This window comes from Cydia pomonella, chromosome 24, assembly GCF_033807575.1.
Source record: "Cydia pomonella isolate Wapato2018A chromosome 24, ilCydPomo1, whole genome shotgun sequence".
In the NCBI taxonomy this organism is placed as follows: domain Eukaryota; kingdom Metazoa; phylum Arthropoda; class Insecta; order Lepidoptera; family Tortricidae; genus Cydia; species Cydia pomonella.
This window is the reverse complement of record NC_084726.1, coordinates 3,404,501-3,425,006: the sequence shown is the minus strand read 5'-3', so window position 1 is coordinate 3,425,006 and position 20,506 is coordinate 3,404,501. Positions and strand designations below refer to the sequence as shown.

General features: G+C 35.9%; 1 protein-coding gene across 5 annotated transcripts in view; it reads left to right on the top strand.

The window, feature by feature from the left end:
* The window catches only part of LOC133531229 (irregular chiasm C-roughest protein-like), a 129,207-nt gene that overhangs the window by 52,538 nt on the left and 56,163 nt on the right, over positions 1–20,506 (top strand). The window contains exon 1 of one of the 5 annotated variants that reach the window (XM_061869378.1): positions 9,850–10,318. The exons of the other annotated variants lie outside the window; for them this stretch is intronic. The gene's annotated coding sequence lies outside the window, so the exon portion shown is untranslated. Of the gene's footprint in view, positions 1–9,849; positions 10,319–20,506 lie in introns of those variants that run through there. 5 annotated transcript variants of the gene reach the window in all.

Genomic DNA, 20,506 nt, shown 5'->3' with positions numbered 1-20,506 from the left:
CAGCCAGTTTTCCTAAGGCGATGAGTGGGTTGTTCAAAGTCATGTTGACGCCTGTCCCGGAATTCCTTGCTGTTCCACTGATACTGACACTAGTGGTATAAATTCTCTTTATTTTGTTACTCTAGATGCAGAATAGTGGTTTCAAACCTTGGTTGTGCTATATAGACCAGAAAAAATCGTTCCCGAAAAAACTAAAAACAAAAGATTACTGAAATTCGATTAGCATCATAATGCTATAGACAAGAGCTTAATAAATGACAATTATAACGGATCCCTTTGTTTGGCATAATTATTGAAAGTCATAATGTAATGATAGTTATATTATCATTAGTTATAACTCTGAAATCGGCAACTTTTCAGGAATGTCCTTAGGTTATCCTATAGATAGGTTAGGTTAGGTTAGGTTAGGTTTGTTTTATGGCAATCCTGAAAAGTTACGCGTTTCTGAGAAAAACCAAATTATGGCTAACGAAAATACGGACAAACAATACATTATGACTTAAAACTTTATGGGAAACAATAGAGACCCCAATTATAAACCTAAATTAACGATAGTGCGTAATTTTATTGCCCATGTTCCACCAAAAGTATGTTTTTTTTATGAAATCTATATATTTTAATAAATTACAACTAAAACCAAAATCTAAAAATAAATAAAATTAGCCTTCAATTTAAAATGTAAAACTAAAAATACTTAAAACTAATCTTAAAAAAAAAATTGTCCCCCCCGTGGCATGGTACCGTAGACGCTGGCAGCATTTCCCCTCTGTATCGCAATACTGCAATGCGTTGAGCGACGAAGCTGCCAGCTGTACGGTCACCGGTATAACGTTTAATGAATGTTAAACATATAACTTGGTGAATATGCTACTTACGTGTTGTAATATTTTTTTTTATTTTTTTTATTCTACGTCGGTGGCAAATAAGCATACGGCCGCCTGTTGGTAAGCAATCTTCGTAGCATATGTACGCCTGCAACTCCAGAGGTGTTAAATGTGCGTTGCCCACCCTAACCCCTCTGGCAATCTTACTCACCTTACTTATTTTTAATTGCTTTCATATATTTGCCATAAGGCGAAAAAGAATTGCCTCACTGCTTGGGAGAGTGCGCGGAGGCAGCAACAGCATGCTAAGGACGTTGGCCGATCGCCTCGACTGGCGCTCACAAAATACTGGGTTGATGTGATTATTGGGAGGGACAAATAGGGTAAGACCCAATACCTACTAGGTTAAGTTTCCTGTAGATATATATTTATTCATAAGACTAACATAGATTTTTAAGAAGCAACTAACCAATTTCTATGGATTATGGTCCGAAATAAACAATTTTTATTTATTTTATTTATTTATTTATAAGCTTGTTGTTTTTCTTAAGTTTTATTTCCTTTTTATTTACGGTTGAACTGCTGTTTATTTTACAGAATAAACATTCTGTTTTTTAATCTGTGCCCTCGCTAAATTCATCCGCACTGCATCCGCTCTTTTTTTTCCCAGTCTGGCCTGAAACTTTACATCACGAAGTAATTTCAACCTTAAACATTAAACCCAAAGTCCACATCACCTTCATCATCTTCGTTATTTAGCAAAAGTATTAAGTTGGATTCCTTTTGATACCTAAACTGTTTGCTTAAAAGAGCTTATGTTAATTTGAATTTCCTGGCGTTTAAGACGTTTTTGCGCAAGATAAATGGGGGGTAAATTTTCAACGTGTTTTTAAAAAGAATCCTTTTACGAACGGTTAAAAAGTTATTGCTGGCCTTGTACATTTCCGTTATGATTTGGCTAAAAAATAGTGGATAGAAAGCCCCACCATTTTATATTTGCATGCACAATGCATTTTTCAGCTAAGTATTTGTTTTTATAAAAATGCTTTTTGAATTACGATAAAAAAGAATAAAGAATTTACGAAAACGGTTTGACGATTTTTATCGTTTGTTAGTCGTATACCTCGAAATCAAAAAATCCTTGTAGCTTTTCACCTATTCGCGTTTCACCGTGATAGCGCATTTTGTTGTAGCGTGTAATATCGGTGGTATATTTTGTTACTCGCATATATTTTTAATAGATTTTTACAACAGTAGCAAATTTTAATGTAGCATGTATTTTCAATAGCCTATTTAGTTAGCCGCAATTTTTTTTTGTTACATTTTACCTGGGTCGCATATTGTTATACTGTATTGTATTAATCATAAAGAAAAATGACTATATCACTGGGAAATAATAAAAATACTGTCACTTATTGACCTCATTGTTACAGCCATACATTAACTAGCTTTGGAGAATTTGTTATTTAGGAAATCTACCTCTAAGATTACATATATCACACTCTAAACCAGGATATAAACTACAAGTGCGAAATGCATTAACAAAACAAAACTATAGAGGTATAGTGCTTAAAGGAAATGTCGCGATATGTAATAACGCATTACAAGCAAATATCTATCGAGGTGAAAAGCGACTACAGTGAAGAAAGGCAGGGAAGTAAATATACTATGAATTTTATACACCATTGTAATTGGCGACCAGAAATCATACTACAACAATAAAAATCTGTTCAGAAATTATGAGATCGCGGCAAAACGCGAATAGGTGAAAAGCTACAAGGAATTTTTGATTTCGAGGTATACGACTAACAAACGATTTTTATTTGCTTGACGTTGAAAATATGAATATGTATAATTGAATGAATATGAATAATTATATAAGGGATGTTGCCTGGTATGCATTTATTTAATAGTACATTACGATACAAGTGGGAAAAATAGGAAATTCGCAACGAGTGACGATAAATTAAAACACGACCAAAGGGAGTGGAAATCGATACGAGTTTAGAATCACCTATTCGCACATAATGTATCGTATAGCGTTTCATGGCTCCTCTACACGATGGGCCATCATACTGGGCCAGCGTATAGAGAGGGCAGTGCTGTCGGATGACTTATGGCGCGGCGGGATGGCGATGGGATGGCCACAGCGGTGTTGGTTTTTCGTCCCCACATGAAAGGTAGTGGGCCAGCGATGGTACGCATTTACTCGTGGCCAATTCCATAGTGCATGCTCTCAACCGTCTCATGGCCATCTCACTGGTCCAGCGCTGGACCATCGTGTAGAGGAGCCATAACCATCGCATGGCCATCTCGCTGGTCCAGCGCTGGACCATCGTGTAGAGGAGCCATAACCATGGCATGGCTATCTCGCTGGTCCAGCACTGGGCCATCGTGTAGAGGAGCCATCAGAATATTCAGAATGATATCATCAGTGTACGTTCGAATTTGCCTGATAGTCCGCCATCTTGGACAATGAGTTGAGTCACTGTTTTGACTATAAAATTCCCATGGAGATATTCAATTAAATAATACCTATTCATAGTTTCATATACTCTCATTGAATGTTTTGTCAAACTTTCCTACTGCCAAAACATCATAGTTTTCTTTAAAACAATGTCAGTTACGATATTTTGATTATACGCAATAACGCCCGCCATTTTGAAAAGGACTTATCTCAAAAGACATGATCTTTTGTATACGATTACCAACCTTGTTTCCTGGATATAAGTAGCAGAATGTTTATATATTTTTATTTGAGACTAGATATAGAGTATATTGAGATATGAGTGAGTCACTTTGAGAACAGAATTGAGGGTAACATATGGTAATAATAAAACATGTGTGGTGTAGGGTTCATTGAAAAATAATCCAGATAAGTATTAATGAATTATGAAATTATCGATATTTATGCATATAGAACAATAATATTTACTGAAAACATTAAATAATATTATTGCTTATCATATAAGTTTTGTTTTAGACGTTTTTGTTTAGCCTGATGGTTGACTGGTATTAATGAGATTAAGTCCGCCATTTTTATATTTAGTGCGATTTTTTTTAATAAATTGGGTACAAATACAAACATGATAGATACTTACTTTGAATGAATATAATAATAATAAAACATCAATATATCTATATATGTGTCCATAAGATGATAAAACATACATCGAGCTGAAACAATAATTAAATAGATATAATTTACTAATAAACACACACCTGGAATACTATAAATATGTAATCATTTTAGCGGTTTTAATCATTATAGCTGCCTTAAATAGAAAATTAACATTTAATTAATTTTATTATATTTAGGTGAACCAATTCAATGCTATTTTTACATACATTTAATGGAAATGGTTCCAATGATTTTAGCAATTGTAATGAATTTGACATCAACTGTTTGCACAAATAAAATATCAGATCATTATATTTTTTTTACAATTTATTTCAAGATTTTCAGTATTATTTTGTGAAATTTCTGAATTATAAACTGAAATAAATGTTATATTCTAAAGAAAAAGTCAAGTCCTCCAATGGTGGAGGATGGGTTCAACCAGTGCCAAATTCTCAAATATAATAAAAAAAAACAACATAGAAATTTATATATAAGTAAAAACCAAAAGAGCATTAGAAGACCCTTAAAAACGTAATATAATAATAATAATAATTCAGCCTATATACGTCCCACTGCTGGGCACAGGCCTCCTCTCATGAGCGAGAGGGCTCGGGCTATAGTCCCCACGCTAGCCCAATGCGGATTGGGGAATTAAAATAATAAAAAAAAAAATGTTTATTTATCAGCTCACAAAGGATTTGTAACAATTTCACAGTATGATAACAACATTTAAATTCGAGATGAGGTTGTGATCCTTTGTGAGAGACTGGAGTCTGAACTAGGTATAAACCTGTATTACAGTTCACCAGGCTCTCACCCCCGAGAAAACATTAAGTATACCTATATTAATATATAGGTTTTGGTACTAAATCTACAAGTGTACAACAGAACTGATAATAAAATAAAACTAAAAATATCGGAATAATACAAAATATGTATAAACAAAGAGTTAACACTATTTACGTATCACAATGTCTATTAGTGTTACACAGGAGTTGAAAGTGTGATTAATTTGTAAATATGCTCGTGTGTGTGTGTGTGTGTGTGTGTGTGTGTGTGTGAGTTGCTCGAATTATATTTTAATAACTAGCTGTGCCCGCGGCTCCGCCCGCGTGGTATTCGGTCTGTGTCAGTAACCGGCTCATTCACCGCTAATTTCTCTGCCTCTCCCCTGGAGGTGGAACTTGAAGTAAAGTTGATAGATGGATACGCTAGAGGACTGTAGTCTAGATAAAATATTTTACAATTAGGTACCACTTACTAAAACTACACTCCAAAATCAATTGTTATTTTTTTCAAATTCGTCCTTATTCAAATTTTAAACGACATAGAGTAGTAGATGTATATCGGACAATACAGTTCCACTTTTGTATTTTTTTTTACGTTCTTGACTGTACCTATCCAAATCAGTCTAAGCATGAAAAGGTAAGAAATATACCCATAGAAATCCATACTTCCGAACACTGTCGTATTTAGGTGTAATACCTATTAGTTAGAAGTAGGATTAGAGGAAAGGAGAATACTCGTAGATATCAAAAACTTGAGGCCGAGTATTTACATTTTGTTTACAATTATGTTTATGTATGCACAACTAAATGTATACATATAATTATATCTACAGTTATATACTAATAAGTAGGTATGTAATAGTATATTTACATAACATTGACATTTTACAATATTCGAATATTATACGAATAGCTCCGTGCAGCTGGTAACGCGCGAGCACGCCACGTAGAGCTGCACGTGCGAGAAGCAGCCCGTGCGCAGGTCCACGCCAGCGGCGCGCAGCGTCTGCCTCTTCGACTTGTTGATGTTCATGGCGAAGCAGACGCTCACGGAGAACTGTAGGCGCTTGAAGTGGAACGGGAAATTGCTCAGGATAAGGGGGATGCGTGGGATGAACACGACTTCTGCGGCGCCGCACCCCGTCAGGATCTGCACCTCAATTAGGTTTCGCTGCAGCTGCACTACTTTTAGCTGGGTTCCGTTGCATAACTTCGGAGGCGACAAATTTCGAAGAAGCATGATTAGAACTCCAACTTTCAGGGTAAATGTGTGTGCTATGGGAGTCCTGAAGCACTCAATGTATGGCGTGAGTATGGATCTCTCACAAACCCAAGAATGGCTCAGGTCTCCGTACATGCTACGAATGAGGTTTTCAATGGATAGAACGATCCTGCATAACGTCTCTGGTAGTTGTGGCTACGCCTAAAATCACGATCGTCGCTATAGTTTCGTACCCTCAATGCGTTGCGAGACTTTCGTGAAAGGTTCGCTTTTTTTCGAGAAGGCATTTTCAGTTTTTAGTTCTTATGGCATTTTAACGCGTATAAAATGCGAGTCCCAAATCGTTTGACATTTACACCGCAAACATCAGAGATTTTTTTTTTTCATTATACCCACTTTCGTAGCCATTATTAAGTGCTTAAAAGAGGCGATACGTATGAATATGGATACGATAAAATTACGATTAGGTATACATCAGGTACATTCATGACGGAGAAAATATTTTTTTACATAATTATGCAGTTATACGCGTGTTGATATGTGTGTTGATTTTGCCACTACTTAACTATGTAAGTAAACTCATTTTTAACCGACTTCAAGATTTCAAAAGGAGGAGAATTGAGGGAACTCTTTAAATATGAAAGTCATACATATAATGATTTTTGTATTTTCTTTAACAAATCTAGCATTTACATTTAAAAAAGTGACATTTCATGAAGTGGAACTGCTGATGATGATCAGAATGGAACTCTTCAACGATACACAGTACACGTTTGGCGATTTGTCCTCTTCGCTGTGTTTGTTAAGTAAATTAGATTTTCAATACAAATTTTTGTCATGTTCGAGTTCTGACGATGGGGGTCCATGAGGAATCGAGGGAACTCTTCAAATGTGAAAGGCATACATATAGTGATTTTTGTATTTTCATCAACAAATCAAGTATTTACATTTGTAGAAGTGACATTTGATGAAGTAGAACTGTTCATGATAAACAGAATGGAACTCTTCAACGATGCATAGTTCACGTTTGGCAATTTGTTCTCTGTGCATGTTTGTCAAGCAGTTAGGTTTTCAAGACACATTTTTATATTTCTATCCTATTTAGTTTTTTTAATAATTATCTGGTGCTTTATTTCATGCATGGTGTGAAATAATTTATCTTAAATACAGTCGAATACCCTATTGCGGGTATCTTACCAGTCAACCATAGGGCAAATCTGAAATGTGTCAAGTTGGATGCAGTGACAAAAAAAAACATGTTACCTCCTTTTCTACATAATTAGGCGTAGGACGCTGTCTTTTTAATTTAATTGTATGAAATAAAAAATCAACAATAATCGTTCTTTCACCGGTCTATCTCATTGAAGTCGGTTTTTTTTTCTTAAAAATTATTACTTTACTTGATTTGACTAAATTTTTACTCAGTTTCCCAAAAGATGGCACTGTGCAATGTATGGCAATTAATTTACTGTCGTTTAATTTCGTTGTATTATTACATCAACACAATTGAAATTGAATTGATATCCGTACCCCCCTCTTCTAACTTTCTAGGCACCTTGCCCATTGACGGCGATTTGGGCCAAATTTTTTATCTTTAGTTTAAGTTGTTAGTAAGTTTTATTTTATTATGTATGTTTATTTCTTTGTTTTTGGATATTAAAATCTCACTTTAGAGTTAATTTGGCAAAATCCTTCCTCGGTGGCTTAATTTCAGCACCATATCTGTTAGTTTAGCAGGGTACTCGATACTCGTAGCACATATTTGTTGTAAAAGTAGCGCCATAAGATTCAGGTGCAAACTTAACTCAATCGAGTGTAGTGGCTACCCCCCCTAGAAGGGTCTAGGGGTTGAATTTTTATAGCCTATAACTTGGCCGGGCATTTTATCGACAGATTAGTAAAGTTTGCATCAAAATCCGTTCAGCCGTTTTCACGTGATGCGAGGTCAAATAAACAGACAAACAGAGAAACAGACAAACAGACAAAAATTCTAAAAACTGTTGGAACGTGTTCTGTTAATGATTCTTAGTATCCCCAGCCTACTTTTTTTCGAATATCTTCCATGTACAGACTTTCGACCCCCTTCAGCTTTATTATATGTATAGATGAGAGGCTAGGCAATCCTCAATCTCGTTATAAGTTAGCGTTTGTAGCCAATCAGTGACTTTCTGCTTACATTCTCTTAGTGTGAGAGCATATATATCGGTAAGGTCGTTAACCTTATTGTAAAATTTAGAACTAAGGTAATCAACATGACGTCCTGAAACTGCCAAGCGAAATTTCTGTATACCACAGACACGAACTCGACGTTAATTTTTCGTGAGATTTTTATCAAAGGTTATGGTCTTATGTTTTTTTTAAATGACTTGGCGGAAAAATAGACTTCGTACCGACAGCACTTTACTCTCTCTATAAAGATCAATGGTAGGATACCTGAAGGGTTTCTTGAAAATTACCTTTAAGACTGCACGTTGCGCTCTTTCTAAGCGCAAGGTTTTCGCAGCACTACCCCATACACTAATTCACATACACCTTTGAATTTCTTCGCAGATGTATGCAGGTTTAAAACGTAATATAGTAATGGAAAAGAGGCATTAACGTAGTTGTTTGAATAATTCATTAGTTACTAAATACTTCAACATTGGTTTTCATTTTTATTGATATCAAACATAGTATTGCCCTCACTTTAATTAAACTCACGGGAGACATTGTAATAATGATAATGATAACATTAATATAGGTTTTAGACTTTCTAAAATAATCTTGAAGATTGCCGTCAATATCGCCATTTTATAAAAAATAAATGAATAAAACGAATTCTTTATTTAGAAAAACATTAGCATAAGTTTACATCAGGATAATATTATGTATGTAGACATTTCTTTTCCGTCGCATCTAAACTCCGGCGCCGTTCTTTAAATATCGCCCCCCTGCGGACATTTATACACATACTTCCGTTTAACTATCCCTTCAGCGCCATACAAATCCATCACCCAATGGTATTACCGAGCGGAGAAACCGAACTTCTTTGAAGTCGTAAATGACATTCGGAACTATAACTTTTTTAGGTACAAAAGGTAGTAACTGACTAGGAAACTGATAGTCAATTAAGAGGGGGCTAACGCTGGTCCCATATTGGGATACAGTCCTACAATGAAGGAGGGATTTAAATCTTCTCGGGTCAGAGGTGTAGGGTTAGAGCCGGCGTAGCTTTATTTGATGTTCATAAGCGCATTGTAATATTATTATTATTATTAAATCCTTTATCAGGCAAAACCCATAAAAGTGTTAGTATTACACAACATAACTTACAAGACTATTGTTAGTACATACAGAGATCACAAACACAGACATAACCGGATGAGCATAAAATAATAAAATGTCAATAACTTATCTCTAAAGTAATTTAAATTTAAATGCTTACTTGGAAAATAAACTATCTTTATCTTGAACGCTAAATTGTTGTTTATATATGTTTAAAAAAAGCAAATACCATGAAGAAAATCACACCAAAACTAGACTATATTTCAAACCTGTAGGTATATAAGTAAAAGTTCACCCACCAAGACAATGGAGTCATATCAATTATTAAAAATATTTTTATTATATGATGTAACTAAAAATTTACGGTTTTCGCAATTTTTCCCTTATTTGTGCTATAAGATGTTGCTTCGTACCAAATTTCAAGATTCTGAGTTTACAGAAAGTACCCTGTAGGTTTTGATACCCTTGCGAGTGTCGAAAATATGCGGAAATATGCGGCATAAACGGCTGTATCTTTTGATTGCGTTGGCTTAGAACTTAGATTTTTTCACAGCTCCAAGGGACAGTAGACTTGATATAAATTCCAGCTTGATACCTCCACGCGTTCCTGAGAAAAAGGGTCTTGTTAGACAGACAGACGGATGGGCGGACGGACAACAAAGGGTTCCGTTTTTTCCTTTCGGAGGATTTCTATTTTATTGTACATTTTTAGAATAACTGAGATAAAAGGTAAAAAACCGCTAAACGGCTATATCTTTCATTGCAAATTTGGCGGGGCGTGCCATATGTTTTATTTCTTTCTATTTTCTTGGCGTTATGCCTCCTCTTAATCCTTTCCTTTAAAATTGATTTACACTAGCATCCGCTCGCACTTGACCGTTTTTTCAAGCGGATATGGCCACGTGGTCGCGCCCTCAGACAAGGGGGCGTATTCTAAAAATACAACAGTATTCTAAACTATACATGCGGCTTAGTCACGTATCGTCGCTCCCGAATAGTCGACGATTCGAATCTCGAATTTGAATTTTCGAATTTCGCGAAATGGAGAGTGCTTAAAATTGGTGCAAAGTTCTTTGTGATCGTACATGTCTGGAATGAGGTATGGGTTTTTTAAAAGTTGAAGGTAGTTTTGCTTTTTTGGCAGTTTCGGAAATTACGTGGCCGGCATTGTTCTTGAGTTTCGGTGCTCTGTGCTCTGTAGGAATTTTTCAGTTTTAGACAATGGAATTTCTAGCTTTAGTGGAAGTGTTTCAGGAAATGTTAAGAAGATAAGTGATAAAAAATTTGAATTTCCATTTACTACCAACATTTTCTTGGTTGGTTGGTTACTTGGCGCTCGAGGTCTCAAACTTGGATTAAATTATTCATTGGGCCAACATCATAGATTAGATTAGATTAGATGATTTATTTCATGAAAGACAATTACATAATAAATTTGCATTGATGTCAAAAATATAAGAATTTCTATCATGATCGTCAAAATAAAATAAAAATGAAAATAATAACAGTACTAATAAAAGTGAAAATAATAACAGTACAATACATAAACAAGTCTGCAAAAATCAGAACTACCGGATTTGACGCAAACAAACAAAAGTCGACAAAATTACTGGATCATATGCTTCTGTACTATTTTTTTATTTCAAATAAGTAGTATTTTACACCACTTCATTGCTTACTTCTTACTTCCTGTGGCGCCATAACCCCTTTTTGAGTCTTGGCCTCCTCTACAGTGCTTTTCCATTTGTTCCGTTTGTCTCTCCCCCCCCCCCCCCCCCCCCCCAATTTGTGTACTATCCCATCCACTCCATTGCATGATCACTTTTAATAATAGGTAAGTAATGGTAACCTGCCCGTATAATACTACCTAAAATATCATTCTACTTTTCATAGTGGTCATTCAGTAGAAAATACTTCAATTGAATACTTTATACATTCATATATACAGGGACTAAGGAAAAAATCGTTTATCTAGATTTTATTGTTGTAAAAAAACCTTTGCGGTGGTGGTGGTGCAACATTAATTGCATGTAAAAATACGCAAGTAAGTATAATGGGTTGGCACTGTTACTCTGCACGTTATCTTTTCGCGGATAAGCAAAGTAATATTTTTTGTCCTAAAAAATACCTTTTCAATATTTTAATAATTTGTCTGCCTATAAATTATTTTATATTGCTTGTGTTATTTAACTTAACCGACGTATTAGACAGTCACTTTACATAAAATCACAAGTATATGGTTCGTAGTACGTCAGTGAAAACCTACACCAATTCACCACATTCAGCTGATGACATTTTCCATCAACTAAATTTATCCGACATGTCAGAACCGGTTTCAGAGATGACTAACTGAATCTATGACTGAATCTTGCAAAACATAATTATATGTGTTTTAATCATAGTCTTATGCTATTAACATTTGACGACCGGTTTGGCTTAGTGGGTAGTGACCCTGCCTACGAAGCTGATGGTCCCGGGTTCAAATCCTGGTAAGGGCATTTTTTCGTGTGATGAGCATGGATATTTGTTCCTGAGTCATGGGTGTTTTCTATGTATTTAAGTATTTATTAATATTTATATATTATATATATCGTTGTCTAAGTACCCTCAACACAAGCCTTATTGAGCTTACTGTGGGACTTAGTTAATTTGTGTAATAATGTCCTATAATATTTATTTATTTATTTATTTTAACATAAGAAATATTAATTTGGCAATAAACAGTAAATATCTTCGTGCTTCAATATAATTAATACGCCATTTCCTTTACATGCATAAAATATATCGAACTGTGGAAAATATTTAAGAGTCTTTGGCAAGAGGGAGATGGAAGCGGTAGACCTCGGTAGACTTTTTCTGATCAAATTGGGGAAATCCTGAAGAAAGGCCAGGTCAAGAGCACCCTAAACCGAGCGTGTATGAGGATTGTTACGAAAGCGAAGGTTGCGAAAGATGTTGCGGTTATGTCAGGATCGCAGCAAGTGGAAATCCGTGGTCTCTGCCTACTCCTCCAGGAAATAGGCGTGATTATATGTATTTATTTATGTATGTAGATTCAACGACATTTAAGTATACCATAATTTACTTTCATACTTATTTAGATACACGTTTCGTAAAAAGACATAACTAACTAATTACGTTCCCTAAGATGGCTCCTATGTTAATGTTTCTGTGAAGCCAGACAGACAGACAGACAGAAATAGAACATTTCCTTTTGCAATAAAAGCTTAGGGCTGAAGCTTTGAAGGAAGCGGGAAGCTTTATAATAATGAAGTAGCTGTATAAGCACTGACTGGACTTAATTAGAAAAGTTATATTATATTTTTTATATCACAAAGTTTTTCGTTATGAGTCTACGTAACTTACTTTTAATGTGTCTCGCTCGTACTTGCATATTAGTGCAAGCGAGATGTATAGAGAGTAAGTTACGTAGACGTCAGCGAATATATCAATGCCAAAACTGGTGGTAGACTTAGAGATGTTGTAATTGTCACTGGTGGTTGATCCTACCATGAGTCTGCGCGCGCACTGCTAGGTCCCGGCAGAATACCAGCGCTGCGGCCAGAGTCGGCGCCTTTTCTCGACTACACAGTCGTGACAAAAAAATCCCAGTACTTACCTAGTTAGTACTCGTAGTTAGTTTCTACCTTAGTTTTAGTTTTATTTTTATCATAAGTTTTTTGTCACGAAAATGTTTTTGAAATAAAGTTTTTATCTATGTATGTATCTAATTTGAAAGGCATTATTTTGACATGTCATTTTTATTTATGTGTTACTCACGAATATTTTCCTGAGTTATGTATGTTGGTTGTGTGGATATGAACCTGGGACCTCCTGCGTAGGCATGGCCACTACCTTATACCTTACAAAACAACGCATCTTATAAAAAAAAATCCCGCGCTGCGACGTCTATCTGTCGGCCCGATTCGAAGAATGAGATACGATAACGATCAGTTCTGGTTCAGATAAGTTCTCATTTAAATAGCGTTTATATGTCGTATAATTGACAGAAGCAGCTCGATTCGGCCAACCAATGTCACTTTGACGTTATAAATATCGTAGATAGATCTTATTGTGATCACAGCGGAATCGAAATAAACGTCAATTTTGACATATCGTTTAGTTATCGATCCTTTAAAGATCTTTCCAAGACCTTAAACGTCTCTTAAGCTTTCTTCGAATCGGGCCGTAAATGTCTGTATGTTCGCGATAAACTCAAAAACTACTGAACGGGTTTTCATGCGGTTTTCACCTATCAAAAATGTTTCTTGAGGAAGCTTAAGTGCATAATTTGTTAACCCGTACGAAGCCGGTGCGGGTCGGTCGTATATAATAAAATATTAAACAATAACATTTCAAAAGCTTGCCACTAGGGCTTCCATTAAATCTCTGTTTTAAATATAGCTCGTTGAAATGGGTGCTTTTATAATACGTGATGACATTTTTATTTCGCAAGCTCACTTCGTCAGGTTTCGGTGGGCCATTTTATTTGACTTTTACAGTTAAATTTACATAGGTTACGAAAGAATGATGGGGTTTAATTTTGAAATATCAGGCCAATTCAAGTTTTAGTTATTTATTAGATTTCATTCCAATATAATTCTGATATAATATTGATATGATATTGATCTGATACTAAAGTGAAAGTGACGTTTTTGGATTCGAGATTTAGTTATTAGATCTCATTCCAATATGATACTGATCTGTCAGTGTCAAAATTGACGTTTTTGGTTGAAGTTTGACATAATGCACAATTCAGCAGGTCCTCTAAAGGAGATTGGAACCATCTCATATTTGAAGTATATGTATGTATTTATCTATATAAGTATGTGTACATCGTCGCCTAGTACAGTCAGCATCAAAAGTAGCGGATCAAACAACGCTTCAAAAGTATCTACCATTTTGTAACAGCTTAACAAAATGTGATCGTTCTATATGTAGAACAATTAAGACTATAAAAGATATACTGTTGAATGTCTTTGTGTCATCCGCTACTATTATATACTAATGCTGACTGTACCTATAGGACAAGCTTTGCTTAGTTTGGGGCTAGGTTGATCCGTGCAAGATGTCTCCTAATATTTATTAATTATATATAATAATTATATATAAACGTATACTAAGCCGCGGACAAAAGTACTTAGTTAGGTTAGGTCATAAGTTATATCACAAAAGGTATTGTAAAGCTTTTAATAAAAAAAGTTTAGTAAGTTAGCCATAATTTGAAAGCTTGCTTTATTCTAATCACAACGTGATATAATTAGTTAAAAATTTAGAACGCATCTTTATTTATTACTTGCTTAATTTGGGACTGTCGTTAGACGTAAATACGCTGAATTGTGAAAAAATAGACTTTACAAAAAAACTTTTTTAACAGTAATAACCTTTGTGAGAGAACTTATTACCTGACTAAATAAGTACTACAGCTAAACAAATAGCATTAAACGTATAACCTTGAAGTTCTCAGTCCATTAGTTATATTCCTAATCGTTACTAAATAAATACTAGCTGGTACAGATTTAAAACAGCAATTGAGACTCAACCAAACGTAGGCGCGTAAATGGGTTTCTAGGACGCCTCAATAGATAATATATTTTTACATTTCCCTTAAATTGTTTTACCCTATTGTTTAGAGTTGGTGACCGTATTGGCAGGCGGCCTAATTATAGGGTTTTGGCAACGAGCCTAAAGGGCAGGTTACCTGGAGAAAATGGGTAGTTATAGTAAAGTAAGAAAGACGGACGGACAGGAACCAGTATTTTTAACACAGATTTATTTTAGTGATAATACCGCTTGACGTGTGTGTGGTGCATCTATTATTAATCCATTGTGATTTTATTGAGATATATAATAAAGAGTGGTGTATTTTTTAAACCCTACAGTGACGTAAGTAGAACAGGTAACAAACAATTTTTGTTTTCTACTGTCAACTCAACTGTCTGTAAAATCAACTGCAACTGCGTCTAAATATTAGGAGCACAAAAACAATACAAAAGGTAATAACGGTCAGTATACCGGTCGATATAAGTCTGGTTAAACTAACAGTGAAATTTTCAAAACTGTTACGTTTGTCAAATCTAATAAAATGTGACGGGGTCTCAGCGCGCACAAGTTTTTTGCAGAAATCGCGAAGCGTCTGATTGCCGTAACTGGTGACCGAAGACCTGGCGGCTTCCTCGCACAACATATCAGCATTGCGATACAACGAGAAAATGCCTTGCTTGCATACATCCTATAATATACGAGTACTTACTTAAACATACTTATATAAATATACATATACAGTATATAATATATAAACCTGCTTTCAGATTATTATGAGTCTTAGTCAAGAGTCAAAATTTTCTATGTAGAAATTTCAAAATTTCAGACACACAGTTCGAGTTTTAATTATTCGATCTGTTCCCGATATGATACTTATATTTCCTTCATTCTCGATAGATCCAGTCCATAGATCCACAGTTTCAAATATGACGTTTATGGTTGAAGAAATGTAATGACTAGACATAGAAGTTTTTGTGACAAAACAAGTATTTGAAAAAATGTAACATCGATAAATCTGTTATCGATAAGTCAGTCATAGATGAATAATTAAGAAATGTAAATTCTACTCGCTGTTAAATACCGCGAAATTTCAAGAATGAAAATTAATTACAAATCTTTACATAATTTCTTTATTACATTTATTTTGTACTTAAAAATAAAAACATAAACCGTAGTATACAGTGCTAAATTAATAGAAAACGACCAATATATTAAAGAAGATATCGAACGTGTTTTATATTTTGCGGTAGCTATCTTCACTTCATAAAATATAGGTATATAGGTAACGTTAAGGTAACATCAATAACAGACATGTCAATATTTCATTTTGTTAAACACTTTATTTTACCACAAAAACTTCTGTCTGGTATAATGACACTGGCAGATCATCAGTATCATATCGGAAACAAATTGAATAATTAAAACTGAAATTGGCCTCCGAGCTACACGAAGCGGGTAAAATAAACTGCTACACAAAAAGTACCCATTTTGTTCTTGAACATATTTATCCAAGACAACGGATACTGCATTCGAATTTCCATTATCGACCTATTTAAAGAAGACATTTCAGACGGGGGCTTATTTCGAAAAACAATGGCATCCGACTTAGGTTCAACGCTCGGTACGAATTTAGACGAGCTAAACTAAAACGCGGGGGGCGCCTATTCTAAAACCGAGAGATAATCTGAAGTTTCTACAGATGGAGTTTTGAAAATCAATGTGGAAACCTATAAGCCTGTACTTTATTAAATACCCATGTTCTTATGACCCCTGTTATGAGTCACCCTGAGACCTGTAAAGGTCACCCATTCCATTAGATGGCTGGAGGTTATAGAAGTTTTCATCAAATCTAAAATTCATTGATATTTGGTCTTATCCATCACTTTAATATTTTTATGAGTTAGAAAGAGGCAAAAATATTAATTATTGTTAAATTATGCCTGAAACCTTTATGAATAAGAACATAATTAGGAGTTAGTAATGCTTAATAGTTATACACGGCCCGATTTGAAGAATGAGATACGATAACGATAAGTTCTGGTTTAGGTAAGTTCTCATTTAGATATAATTTATATGTCGTATAATTGACAGAAGCAGCTCGATTCAGGCAACCAATGTCACTTTAACGTTAGAAATATCGTAGATAGATCATATTGGGATCACAGCGGAATCGAAATAAACGTTAATTTTGACATGTCGTTTAGTTATCGATCTTCTAAAGATCTTTCCAAGATCTTAAACGTGTCTTAATCATTCTTCGAATCGGGCTGACAGTGTGTCCGCCGAACCGAACTAAGCCGAAATGTACATATGCATTAGGGTATTTAGAACCAGTGTACAAAGTATCATAACAACCGTTGTAGCAGTTTCGAAGAAATTAACAAATTACCATTTTTTACTTTGGAGCAGCCTGTATGTGTCAGTAGCTCCTAAGGTAATATCCATATAAGAATGTCATCATTATCAAATATTTCGAACAAATTGTCAAAAACACTGCAAAAGATTAACACATTGTGTTTCTTTTTGTTGTCAATTATTGCAAATAACTTTTGTTCGAAAAAAATATTTTTTATCTTTTGTTCTAATTAAAAAAATATTAACGCATTCCTGAGAAGTAACCCTACGTGGGATTTCAGCGTTTGTCCAATGGCTAAGGTCACCCTGTATAATGATGATTATTGATAAAAACTAGGTATTTTTTTACATACCACGTCGGTGGCAAACAAGCATACGGCCCGCTTGATAAAATTTAGTATGGAGTTTGAAACCGATTCAGCGGTTTAAGTGTAAAGAGGTAACAGATAGACTTTCGCAGAAATAATACTATGTGACAATCCACCTCAAAAGGGACCTTATGGCGGTGCTAATAATTAAGTCGTCAAGATTGGTATTCAGTTGTAATTCAGGGGGTGTGCGAACGAAGTGATCGAAATTATTTTTACAACATTTTCTGCGAAATATTTTGAAGATTATACTCTTACAAGTCACCTATGTATTTTAAAGTCAGGGGGTGTAGCCTTATGAAGTTTTTTTAAATATTACGTCGGTGGCAAACAAGCATACGGCCCGCCTGATGGTAAGCAATCTCCGCAGCCTATGAACACCTGCAACTCCGTACCATCGTTGAGCTCTGGCAACCTTACTCACCGTAAGGAACACAACACTATGAGTAGGGTCTAGTGTTATTTAGCTGCGGTTTTCTGTAAGGTGGAGGTACTTCCCCAGTTGGGCTCTGCTCTAGATCTGGAATGACATCCGCTGTGCTGTGCCCTACCACACAAAGCGAGATGACATCCACAATGCCCAGATTATACCTACTTTATATACGCGCCTCTGCCCGTATGGGACTCGATCTTAAACATTTCCTCTTCGTCCCCTTTGGGGTGAATTTCTTAAAATAAAGAAGCCTATGTATGTCGAATTTGTCGTGAAAACTAATAAATTCAAATACCTTGGTTCCGTGCTGCACCAATCTGGTGAAATCGATCACGACGTCCAAGTCCGAATAAGTGCTGCGTGGGCAAAATGGCGAGAAGTAACCGGTGTTATCTGCGACCCTAGGATACCGGTGAAGCTAAAGGCCAGGGCCTTGTGTACAAGAGCATCACCCGTCCAGTCCTACTATATGGTAGCGAGACCTGGCCTGTCCTCGGAAGACATGTCCAGCAGGTTCACGTCACCGAAATGAAGATGTTGCGATGGATGTCTGGCGTTACGCGATTAGATCGCATACGTAACGAACACATCCGTGGCAGCCTTGGAATTCGTGACGTAGCGGATAAGCTGCAGGAAAGTCGCCTCCGATGGTATGGCCATATAAGCCGCAGACCAGTAGACTACGTCGGAAATAGATGCCTCAACCTCACTGTCCAAGGCCCTAGATCACGCGGCCGCGGTAGGCCTAAGAAGCGCTGGCTGGAGGTCGTGAGAGCGGACATGCAAGAGAACAATCTCACATCTGAGGATGCCGAAGATCGGGCAAAGTGGAGAAGATTAAGTAGGAAAGCGAACCCTGGCGCTAGGCCGGGAAAACGCTAGGTTGAAGAAGAAAGAAGCCTATGTCCATTATCAGTTTTTGTACTTTCTAATGCTAAACTTTATCCATAGGTTGTCGTTTAATAACTTGAATTTTGTTAATATTAACGTCTTCTCTAACCTTATTAATTAGGTACGTAATCGTTTAGGGCATTGGGGACAAGTCTAGACGTCCTAAAATTCGGACGTCAGATTCACTCGGCCACCATCACCTTCGCTCGCATTGTAACTTAAAAAGCACAGAATAAACTCCGTTGTGAGGTTAGACTCAACCACCATGCCTGGGAAACCTTAGCTGAAGACCGTGATGGATGGCGCAAGCGTGTTGTGAAGGGGAGAAGGCTATGTGACCAAGCCTGGTTTCATGCGTTATAGCAGAAGGTGTCGCAGAAAGCAAACCAGGACTGGAACCTCAGGTGGTATGAGCTTTCTCTGCCAAAAATGTGGGAGGTCGTGCCGCTCACGCATTGGCCTCCACAGTCACCAAACCCGTTGTCTGAACAGCAATGCAAAAATCATCAGCAATAGACGCAAAGACCTGTGATGATGATGAGGTTAGGCTGAATTTTACGTACCGATATTCTAAATTTGCACGTGTGTAAGTGTGGATATCTCCACATCCAGCCACGATCTATGTCTATTTATATCTAATCGACATACCTTTTGTTTTGGTTTTACTTGGTTTTTCAGAGTAACTTTAATTTTTGTGGTTAGTTGTTCGTTAGGTGACTAAAATTTCACCGTTGGTTAATAAAAAAAAAATCATTTATTTCGGACCACAAGTTCCATAACAGGTTAGTAAACCATTTATATGCAGAGCTTGTAATTTAGACTATGTTAGTACTTATTTTCTTATATACCTATCTACCTACTACATTTCATCATAAGGAGCTAAGGAACAGTGCAGGTTCGACCACTTCGACCAGTGCTGCATATAGCGACTATCGAGCCTACCCGCTATCATACTCAGGATACTGTTGCTACTGTCAAGCACTCTGCGACGCGTCGCGGCGGCACGCTTTCTTATTGTAGCAGAGAAGCTGTCTACCTGCGCGTCCGTCCGTCTAATAATGTCACTGTAAATTTTGTAATGACGCAGAATACATTTTTAGAATTCAGAATTCTGTACTTTTAGGTTCCCAATTTTTTTTTATTCCATTTATATTAATTCGTAGACTTTTTATTGAGGGTAACGGAATGTATGAATCCAAAAAATATATGGAAATATTGTAAATCGAGAGAGCTCGTGATTCTGAAAGAAATTAACATAAAAAAATCAAATTAAAGAAGTGGTGTATCCAATTTTAAATAAAATTGCCCGTATATTTCTGCTAATTCTCTTCAAAACATCCTCACAAATTAAACCAATAATTGAAAACAGCAGCACTTTAGAAATCTTACCTAATCCGAACACAAACCACACATTCAAACCATCTTGTTGTCACATGACCGATTTTGAACGACATTCGATCTTCCGTCAACGGACCACACGCATTGAAAGTCAATGACATTTTATATTTATAATATAGGTTAAGTCTTGACAAAGACCTTAATACGAGATGTTAAGGTTTAAAATTGAGTAACAAAAGTCAAACAGGCCAATTCGAGAGTTATTCGATCTGTTTCCAATATGATACTGACCTTTCAGTGTCAAAAATAACATTTCTTCAATCGAAAACGTCACTTTTGACATTAATAAATAAGTATC